Source organism: Lissotriton helveticus, chromosome 2_1 (genome assembly GCF_964261635.1).
Source record: "Lissotriton helveticus chromosome 2_1, aLisHel1.1, whole genome shotgun sequence".
Taxonomy (NCBI): domain Eukaryota; kingdom Metazoa; phylum Chordata; class Amphibia; order Caudata; family Salamandridae; genus Lissotriton; species Lissotriton helveticus.
In genome coordinates this window covers 1465436374-1465446904 of record NC_136059.1, presented here as the reverse complement: position 1 = coordinate 1465446904, position 10531 = coordinate 1465436374, and positions in this window count along the sequence as shown.

Here is a 10531-nt window from a genome sequence, read left to right as displayed (position 1 = left end):
TCACAAAGGGGAAGGGGTGCCTAAGGGACACCGGTTACCACCTACTTCAGTAGATGGTAATATGCAAATGTTTTACAACCGCATTTCAGTAGCAAAACATTCTTACTTACCACTGCAATTCGTTATTAGGAAGGAATGTTCTCAACACGCCCCTTACTAATATCGATTTGCAAACCAAATTTGCAATTTAGTAATCAGTTACCAAATCGCAAATAGGGATTTTTACATTTAAAAAAGCCTTTCTGCGTTTGCAAATGGCCCGATACTGCAAATCAGGCCGTTAGTAAACACAAAAACACTTTGTACATCTAGCCCATCCTACACTACTGCTGTGCTTGACCAGCACAACATGTGTGATAGCAGTGTCTTCCTGGAGTCTATGCTCTGTGGCCCACCCCTTAAAAACTTTTTTGCCACTTGATGAATCTGCATGAGATTCATCAGGTAAGGATTTGTCATGTGAAATTTCCCAATTTAATTCCTGTTTGAGTCTTAACTCTCCAATGAAAAAAAAACACTGAATAGTCATACATAAACTTTGATATGATAACTTTCCTCAGAGAATTGCCTTTGCTTTTTTTGGTGTAAATCTGTTCAGTCTTTTTTAGCATGTGAATACGTTTGTCCCTCCTGCACTTTAAATTAGCCAATCTTTATGCCCCCCCTTTAACCACCCCCTTTTGTACCCCCCCCTTTAACTTAGCCCATTCTTTATGGATCTACACAAAACTTGATCAACCAACCGAAAACTGAACATGATAAATGACTGCCCAAATGAATATGGAATGTTCAAAGCATGCTTCAATTGTAAGCAAACAAATATCTTGTTTTAACTCACACAACTGTAGCTCTCACTTGACATATCCACTCAAACTTGAAAATATGAAGTGGGGGGTTCATGGCTTGGGGCTGACCAACATGGCCACGATCTAGTGGAGGTCCCGGGAACCCAATAAACTAAAGCCGACCTCTGCTACAGCATCTGGTAGCATCAATGAATATGTGATGCACCCTTGCCCTTTAAGCCACCCAGCATCCTGGGAAACTGTTTGTGGCCAAACACGACTCGAGACACCTGGCAAAGTGGCTGCTGGGTCTGCCACTGGTGCATCGCATGAGCCAAGGGGACCTTTGCTGGCCCACCTGGATGAAGTATGCTGAATGGGAGGTGAGGGGAGTGGCCAAGAGAAAATTGGTGTGGCCTCAAGAGGTGTCCTGGCACCTGGGGCTGATTGCGGGTAGTCCCTGAGGCTCCAGTCCTCAACTACACAGGGGAGTGGTGCTGTTTCGGCCTGTATACGGTAAGTTTGAGCCCAGCCGTGATGGGCTGCTCTGGCCTTTGGCTAAGCATGGGCGTAAAATCCGCTCCGCTCGCGGTTTTTTGGGATTTTCGGCAAATTCGCAATCCGCGAACTCTCGCGAATTTGTTGAAAATCGGTGAATTCGCTCGCGGCGGATTTTTTGCTTGGTGATACAATATTGCGGCGCGCGGCGTGGTTCACGGCGTTCACTTTCCGTCATTCAGCGTTTGCTGAGTTGTTTTTCTCGATCATATTTTGCGAGTGCTGCACCATTTTGGATCTTGCTGCGGGATCCCGCGGGAGTTTGGCGCCCGCGAATACGTAATCGCGGCTTGCCACCTTGCACAGCACGCCTCGCGAGAGTTCGCAATTGCGAACACGTAGTTGCGGGGGAAAGGAACAATCTCGCACTTGCGAAATAGAGATTTAGCAATTCTGCACAAGAAATCCACCAGCAAACAGGATAAACCTTCAGAAAATGATGATTTTTATCAGAATCACTCCTCAGGTTGACATTTGCATGGCCTTTTTTTTGCAAGGAGTCCATTTTTGGGGGGGGGAGGAAGGAAGTGCCCCACAGTCTCCAACTTCCTGTTCCTGTCCAGCAGGCTCCTCCCAGTGCTTTCTTCATGTGCTGGTCACTTTCATTTGGACCTTGACCTGGAAGGATTACTTTTTGTGGGTGCTGCTGGATATTTGGATTTGAGGCCTTTTTGACTTTCTTTGGATCACTTTTGGATTAGAAATCAACTTTCACAAGTAAGTTTGTTTGGGGCATTACAGTTGCTGCAACTACAATTTTGGAACTTTTTCAGAACATTAAATAAAATATATTGTGGGTAGCCACAGTATCCAGTAGGACCAGTGTTGGTTATGGGTGCATGATACAACTGTTTTGTTGAATTTAAACACCATTGAGGCCATGGATGGGCTTGGATTGTGCTGATTTTTGTTGTTTTTGTCGTTTTTTGGGGCTGCTGGTGGGGCCCTTTGCCCAGGGGTGGTGAGTGTTGCATGGGCCCAGTCTTTCTGTGAGGTGTCCTCTTGAATTTAAACACCATTGAGGCCATGGATGGGCTGGGATTGTGCTGTTTTTTTTGTTTTTTGTCGTTTTTTTGGGGCTGCTGGTGTGGCCTTTTGCCCAGGGGTAGTGGTGCATGGACTGAGTGTGCCTGTGGGGTCTCACTCTCTTTAAGGTAAACATCCTGGATGGCATTGGATTGTGGTGATTTTGGGGTGTTTTTCTGTTTTTTTGGGGTGTACTGTTGATGTGGACTGGCCATGTGGGTGGTGGTGGTGGCCATCTTGAGTGCTGGCTGGTACAGGCAACATGTGCGTGGGGTGCAAGGGGCCATTTTGAAGAGAGGCAGTGTCTGAGGCCTGCACTTATTTAGCCTACTTTTCATCCATTATCCCCAGGGGTAGTGAGTGTTGCATGGGCCTAGTCTTTCTGTGGGGTGTCTTCTTGAATTTAAACACCATTGAGGGCATGGATGGGCTAGGATTGTGCTGAATTTTGTGGTTTTTGTCGTTTTTTGGGGCTGCTGGTGGGGCCCTTTGCCCAGGGGTGGTGAGTGTTGCATGGGCCCAGTCTTTCTGTGGGGTGTCCTCTTGAATTTAAACACCATTGAGGCCATGGATGGGCTGGGATTGTGCTGTTTTTTGTGTTTTTTGTCATTTTTTTGGGGCTGCTGGTGTGGCCTTTTGCCCAGGGGTAGTGGTGCATGGACTGAGTGTGCCTGTGGGGTCTCACTCTCTTTAAGGTAAACATCCTGGATGGCATTGGATTGTGGTGATTTTTGGGTGTTTTTCTGTTTTTTTGGGGTGTACTGTTGCTGTGGACTGGCCATGTGGGTGGTGGTGGTGGCCATCTTGAGTGCTGGCTGGTACAGGCAACATGTGCTTGGGGTGCAAGGGGCCATTTTGAAGAGAGGCAGTGTCTGAGGCCTGCACTTATTTAGCCTACTTTTCATCCATTATCCCCAGGGGTAGTGAGTGTTGCATGGGCCTAGTCTTTCTGTATGGTGTCTTGAATGTAAACATCATGGATGGCATGGGATTGTGCTTATTTTTCTGTGTTTTTCCATTTTTTGGGGTGTATAACTGAACTGATGTTCCTCTGTCTTCCATTGCTTTTAGGTGCACAAGACTCTAGAGAACCACCAGTGCCAGGAAGAAGTCCTGCAGCGGTGTGTGTGTGCAGCATAACGTCACGCGACGTCACGTCTGGACACAGACAACTCTGCAACTCGTGCAACTGCTGCCTGCTGTTCTGAAGAAGATGGCCCCCAAAAAAGTTACCCGTAGCTCCTCTAGCAAGAAAGTTGCCAGTAAGGAGCAGAAGAAGCAAGTTACCAAGGAGACTGGTGTGCCGGCCGCCCCTTTTTTGGGAGTAAAAAAAAAAGTATGCCTGCAGCAGCAGCGGGATCTGCTGGGGACCAAGCTGGGAGCAGCACCCCCGCTCCATTGGGCTCAGTGTCACCACCGCCACCACCACGCCAACTTAAGTCCAAGCCCTTCAGTGCTGTAGAGGCACTTAGTCTAGTTGTTCAATCACCATCGACCAGTGATGTTGGCTCATCGCAAGAAAGTAGCAGCAATGTCCCTCAATCAACACAGGTTGTTATAACTCATCTGACGAGTGTTGAACAATCACAGCCGCAACAAAAACCACATGTGCAAGTACAAGCCCAAGTACATGTGGAAGGAGAGGCAGCGCAAGGAGATGCGCAAGCAGAGGTACATGGAGGGTCACAAGTGCCCACAATAGTTGTTCCTCCCGAAGTAGGGGCACATCAGGAAATCGACAATCAAGGCGAGGTATCATTTGAGGAAGACACTCCTCCTGATGATCATTCATTGTCTTCCACACCCCTAGCAAGGAAGAGATCAAGGGTGGTGTCTACATCTTCTTCAAGCACACCTCCTTCTAATGATACGGATCAAAATTGGGAACCAGCACCACTGCCGTCTGAGAGTGAGGCACATGATCTGACAAAGGTAGTTAAGCGTAAAAGGAAGCTCGTCCAAAGTCTCAGAGTTATGGAGTGTGATGATGAGGCTCAACAAGAAGTGGCGGATACTGCTGCTGATGAAGACTCTGACAACGACGACCCAGTCATCATAAAGGTCACTGCAGCCCCAGCGGGCATGCAGCAAACAGACATTTTGACCCTAGCCCGAAAAGCTGCTGAGCGTGATGATGATGATGTTGTCGACGAGGAGGCAGTGGAAACACCACAATCATTGGAGTTAAGTACACCAACTCGTACCGCTTCCATATTTCTTTCTCACAAGAAGGGACCTCCATCCACCTCGACCTTAATTAGTGGCGGTGAAAGTGCACAACGTACAAAAGTTGGGCAATCCAGATCCTCCACTTCATCTGGCATTAGCAGCATGACCACCACCACCAGTATCGCCGCCTCCTCCGGCCCCCACAGACACTTCAAGTCCCCAGTTTGGGACTTCTTTACTGTTTGCCCAAAAAGGGAAAAGTTTGCCATTTGTACCTTATGTAAGGTTGCAGTTAGTCGTGGTAAGCTTGGTACCAACTATGGTACCGGAGGCCAGAGAGGTCATCTTAGGAGACAGCACACTGTCCAATGGTTTGCGCACCTAAAGGCGATCAAGGAAGCCCGAATTGGAAGTCAAGAAAACGTTGATGTTTCATCTGATGATGACGAGGAGGAAGAAGACGTGTCAAACACTTCACTTACACCCAGTACCCCTGTCAGCAGCACACCCCATGTGAGGCACACTAAGAGTGTTGGAGCGAGTGAGACACCAACGCGCAAAAGTTCACCAGCGAGCATAATTGGGTCAACGAAGTCATTATCAGCCCGTAAATGCTTGGTCCAGGGCAACATTAGAACCATGTTTTCTTCAGACGCGCCATATGAACGCAACCACCCACTGACGCGTCTGTATAACACTAAGCTGGCTAAAATGCTAGCTGTGGACCTTCTCCCTTTTTCTTTTGTAGAAGCGGTAGGTTTTCTAGAATTAGTGGCAACGCTCTGCCCTAAATGGAAGGTTCCTAGCCGGTTCTATTTTGCCAGAGTTGCGGTTCCAGCACTACATGAAGATGTGCTGGAGGCGATTGGGGCAGCTTTGCAGAAGAGTGCTGTTCACACAATACATCTGACAACAGACATGTGGACCAGTGGCGCAGGCGCTGATTACATGTGCATCACTGCACACTGGGTCTCTTTTTCAGGTGTTAAAGCAAAGCTAAACGCAGGTGTTGACCCGGACCAAGTTTTTAAAGCTGCTCGTAAACATGCAACACTAGCCATGTTTGGCTTGGAGAAAAGTCACACATCACAAAACATTTTGAACGAGTTTAACAAAAAGGTCTTTCACTGGCTGTCCCCCAAAAAACGCAAGATTGGTTATGTTTCCACGGATAATGGCGCCAATGTAGTTAAGGCCATGGCGCTGGGTGACTATTTCAGAGTGCCGTGTTTGGCGCACTGTACCAACCTGGTAGTTCAAAAATTCTTGAGTGATAAAGACAGTCCAGCGTGCGAGGTAATGGCCACCTGCCGCAAAATGTGCAACCATTTCAGCCATTCTTTTAAGGCCCGGAAGCATCTGAGGAGCCTGCTACTTGAACGTCGAATGCCAGTGAAAGCACTCATCCAGGAGGTGGCAACACGTTGGAACTCAACCTTCTACATGCTTGAGCGTCTGTATGAGCAGTATACGGTACTCGATCACTATTTCTTAAAAGAGGGTACAGCTCAGAAGGACCTACGGATGGGTGCGGCGCAATGGGACATAGTTAAAAGCCTGACAGACATGCTTCGTCCTTTTGAGTTCTTCACGCGTGCAGTCAGCCAGGAGGACTGTAATTTGGGAAAAGCTATCCCATTGTTGTGCATGCTGGAGCACCAACTGAAGGCGGTGTCTTCTGAGTTAGAAAAAGATGAAAAAAACAAAGACCCTTTTCTTTTGTCGGAGAAATTATTAGAGCGCCTACGTGGTGATGAACGTCTTAAAAAGATCAACTCAGAACAGCATTACATTTGTGCTACTATTCTGGATCCACGCTACAAAAAGGCGCTGGCAGGCCAAGCATTCTTTCCTTTTGCTGATGAAGATGTTAAAAAGTACAAACGTTGGCTAGCCTGGTCAGCCAAGAGGTTTGAAAAAGAACGGCAGGATATTGAAGGAGAAGGCAGTACATCAGCATCAGCATCAGCAGGCCATCCCCAGTCAAAAGAATCCACTTCTGCACCTGTGGCTGTGGCACAAGTGACCTCTCAGCCGTTAAAGACACCGGCAACCGGATCATCTGCACCACACACAAGAGTAACAGTGGCTGCTGAAGTGGATTGGCTAACTTTGCTTGGGTATGGTTCTCAAAAAAAGGTCACAGGCACATCAAAAAGTAAGCAAAGTGGAGGAACCGTTGAGGACCTTGAGTCGATGGTGCAGGACTATCTGAATGACTCAACAGAAGTCTTTCTTAATGATGAGCCATTGCAGTATTGGCATGGGAAAAGACAATTGTGGCCACAGCTCTCCAACCTGGCTATCAACTATTTGTCTTGCCCACTCGCAAGTGTGTCTTCTGAACGTGTTTTCAGTGCTGCTGGTGGCATTGTAACTCCCAAACGGAGCCGCCTCTCGCCCAAAAATGTGGAGAGGCTTACAATGATCAAGATTAATCAGCACCTCATACCACCAGATTACAAAGTACGAGAAAGCACGCCGCATGAAGACGAGGAGGACGGCAACGTAGATGAGGGGATTTGTTCTCTGTTCGGTGACGCTGACCTCATCCTGCCTGAATTCGCAGAGTATGATGACGAAAACTTCTTCTTATTCCCTGACACCGAGCCCTGAAAATGAGACAATGAATCAATAACTTTCTTTTTCGTCCTTATTCACTTTTATTCCTGTGTGTCTGTCTTTCTTTGTTTTGCACAGTTAATTTAATTCAAACTTTAATCACTTTATCCCAAAAACAAGCCCATCAGCAGAACTGTCTTCACTTGTTTGCTTATTGATTTGAAGGTGCCGCAGTCTACATTCCTCAGGTTCACAAGTTCAGAAGAACATGCTCCTCTATCCTCCTCCTCCTATTTCCCTCAAAGCAGAGGGCTAGATTACGCCCAATGAAGAAAGACTCAGCACTTGTGGGGGTGTTCTACTTCTTTGCGGGTGAGTTGACGGCTCTGGGCCCATTGCTGTGAAGCTCTAATAACGGATAAAAGTGTTTTGGACCAAATATGAGGCGGAAATTTCTTGCAGTTTTTGCTGACTTGCTTGCCTTTGAGGTTCTCTTTGGCGGGGTTCCGGGTGTTTGTGGGTGAGTTTTGGGGTCTGGGAGCACTGCTGCGACAGTCTAATCTTGATAGCATTTGCTTTTCAGGAAATCCGTGGTGGAAAACAGGAGTTATGATGATGACCTAGCTGCACAGCGCGTTTGGACCGAAGGCCGAGAGATATTGTAAGTATGAGATTTTACTTTTTGGCTGTTTGGGGGTATTGTCGCGTGCTTTTTTGCAGGTGGGTTGGCGGGTCTCTTGGGGCATTCCTGGGAAGGTCTAATACCGGATAGAAGTGGTTTGGACAAAATCCATAAGGAAAAGCCTTTTTTTTGCTATTTCTTCTGACATCTTGCTCAATGTAGCGTTTTCGGGGGCCTGTTTGGGGGGCTTCCTGGTGTTTGTGGGTGGGTTGCGGGGTCTCTGTCGAAGCACTGCTGCGACAGTCTAATCTTGATTGCATTTGCTTTTCAGGAAATCCGTGGTGGAAAACAGGAGTTATGATGATGACCTAGCTGCACAGCGCGTTTGGACCAAAGGCCGAGAGATATTGTAAGTATGAGATTTTGCTTTTTGGCTGTTTGGGGGTGTTGTCGCATGCTTTTTTGCGGGTGGGTTGGCGGGTCTCTTGGGGCATTCCTGGGAAGGTCTAATACCGGATAGAAGTGGTTTGGACAAAATCCATAAGGAAAAGCCTTTTTTTTGCTATTTCTTCTGACATCTTGCTCAATGTAGCGTTTTCGGGGGCCTGTTTGGGGGGCTTCCTGGTGTTTGTGGGTGGGTTGCGGGGTCTCTGTCGAAGCACTGCTGCGACAGTCTAATCTTGATTGCATTTGCTTTTCAGGAAATCCGTGGTGGAAAACAGGAGTTATGATGATGACCTAGCTGCACAGCGCGTTTGGACCGAAGGCCGAGAGATATTGTAAGTATGAGATTTTGCTTTTTGGCTGTTTGGGGGTGTTGTCGCGTGCTTTTTTGCGGGTGGGTTGGCGGGTCTCTTGGGGCATTCCTGGGAAGGTCTAATACCGGATAGAAGTGGTTTGGACAAAATCCATAAGGAAAAGCCTTTTGGCACTTTTTGTAACTTAGGGTTCGTTAGGGTTAGCCCTAGCAGCAGGATTGCATGTGTTTCGGGGTGTTCTAGATTTTTGCAACTGAGTTCTGGGGTCTTAGAGCACTCTTGGAGCGATGCTGGCTATGGATACTTTTGCTTGCTTGCAAGTGGTTTGAATACAATCCACGGTGGGTAAGGGTGTATTTGGGCCTACTTTTACTTTCAAAGTACGTTTTGTCACCATTTTTCTGCTAGGCCTCGTTTTTTGAGATCTGATTGGGGGTCTTCTACATTTTTGCGACTGGCATTAGTAAGGGTCTTGGTGGGAGCATTGCTGGGAAGGTCTAATTTTGTTCTAAAACACAGTTTACAGTACACCTAGCTTGAGGGGAAAGATCCGCTAAATTAATTTGGCCATACTTATTTATCCTTAAAAAGGTGACTCAGACAGATTACGCAATTTCAAAAATATTGTACTGTCTATTAGGAAAATCAAAGTGTGACTTTTTGCACCACACAGCGTACATACCTTATATTTATTTATCAGTGGTATTGTAATAGCACTTCCTGTTTTCCGTTCAATAATTACAGGCCGGGTTTCAGTCAACATCCGCCAGGCAGGCAGTGGACAGGGTGTCTTCTGTCAGTGGTCACTGGTCACCAACATTGATCGACGAAGCGTCAGCTGGAATGGAGGAGTGCCGCTAATAAGAGGAATTGTTTGCTGCATGCAACTTACTTACCAAATTCAACAGGACAACTCCAACAACAATCAATCAATCAATCAGTGACATTTATAAAGCGCGCTACATACCCGTAGGGTCTCAAGGCGCTGGGGGGGGGGGGGGAGCCGCTACTGCTCGAACAGCCAGGTCTTCAGCTTCTTCCTGAAGGAGAGGTGGTCTTGGGTCAGGCGCAGGTCGGTCGGGAGGGAGTTCCAGGTCTTGGCGGCCAGGTAGGAGAAGGACCTTCCTCCTGTAGTCGCTCGTCGGATGCGGGGGACGGCGGCGAGGGCGTGGTTGGCTGATCGGAGGTGGCGTTTGGGAGTGTAGAAGTTGACTCGGCTGTTGAGGTAGCTCGGGCCTTGGTCGTGTAGGGCTTTGTGTGCGTGGGTGAGGAGGCGGAAGGTGATTCTTTTGTTGACGGGGAGCCAGTGCAGGTCTCTCAGATGTCCGGAGATGTGGCTGGTTCGTGGGATGTCGAGGATGAGTCTGGCTGAGGCGTTCTGGATCCGCTGGAGTCTCTTCTGGAGCTTGGCGGTGGTACCGGCGTAGAGGGCGTTGCCGTAGTCCAGTCGGCTGGTGACGAGGGCCTGGGTGACGGTCTTCCTGGTCTCGGTGGGGATCCACCAGAAGATCTTCCGTAGCATGCGTAGGATGTTGAAGCATGCCGAGGAGACGTTGTTGACTTGCCTGGTCATGGAGAGGGAGGAGTCCAGGATGAAGCCCAGGTTGCGTGCATGGTCTGTCGGATTGGGTGCGGTGCCCAGGGCGGGAGGCCACCAGGAGTCGTCCCAGGCGGAGGGAGAGGAGCCCAGGATGAGGACCTCCGTCTTGTCCGAGTTCAGTTTCAGGCGGCTGGTTGTCATCCACTCGGCTACCTCTTTCATCCCTTCGTGCAGGTTGGCTCTGGCGGCGGCGGGGTCGTTGGTCAGGGAGAGGATCAGCTGGGTGTCGTCGGCGTAGGAGATTATGTTGAGGTTGTGCTTGCGTACGATGGCCGCGAGGGGGCTCATGTATACGTTGAAGAGGGTGGGGCTCAGAGACGATCCTTGGGGGACGCCGCAGATGACTTCGGTGGCCTCTGACTTGTACGGTGGTAGGCGGACTCTCTGTGTTCTCCCGTCGAGGAAGGAGATGATCCATTCCAGCGCCTTGTCCTGGATTCCGACGTTGCTG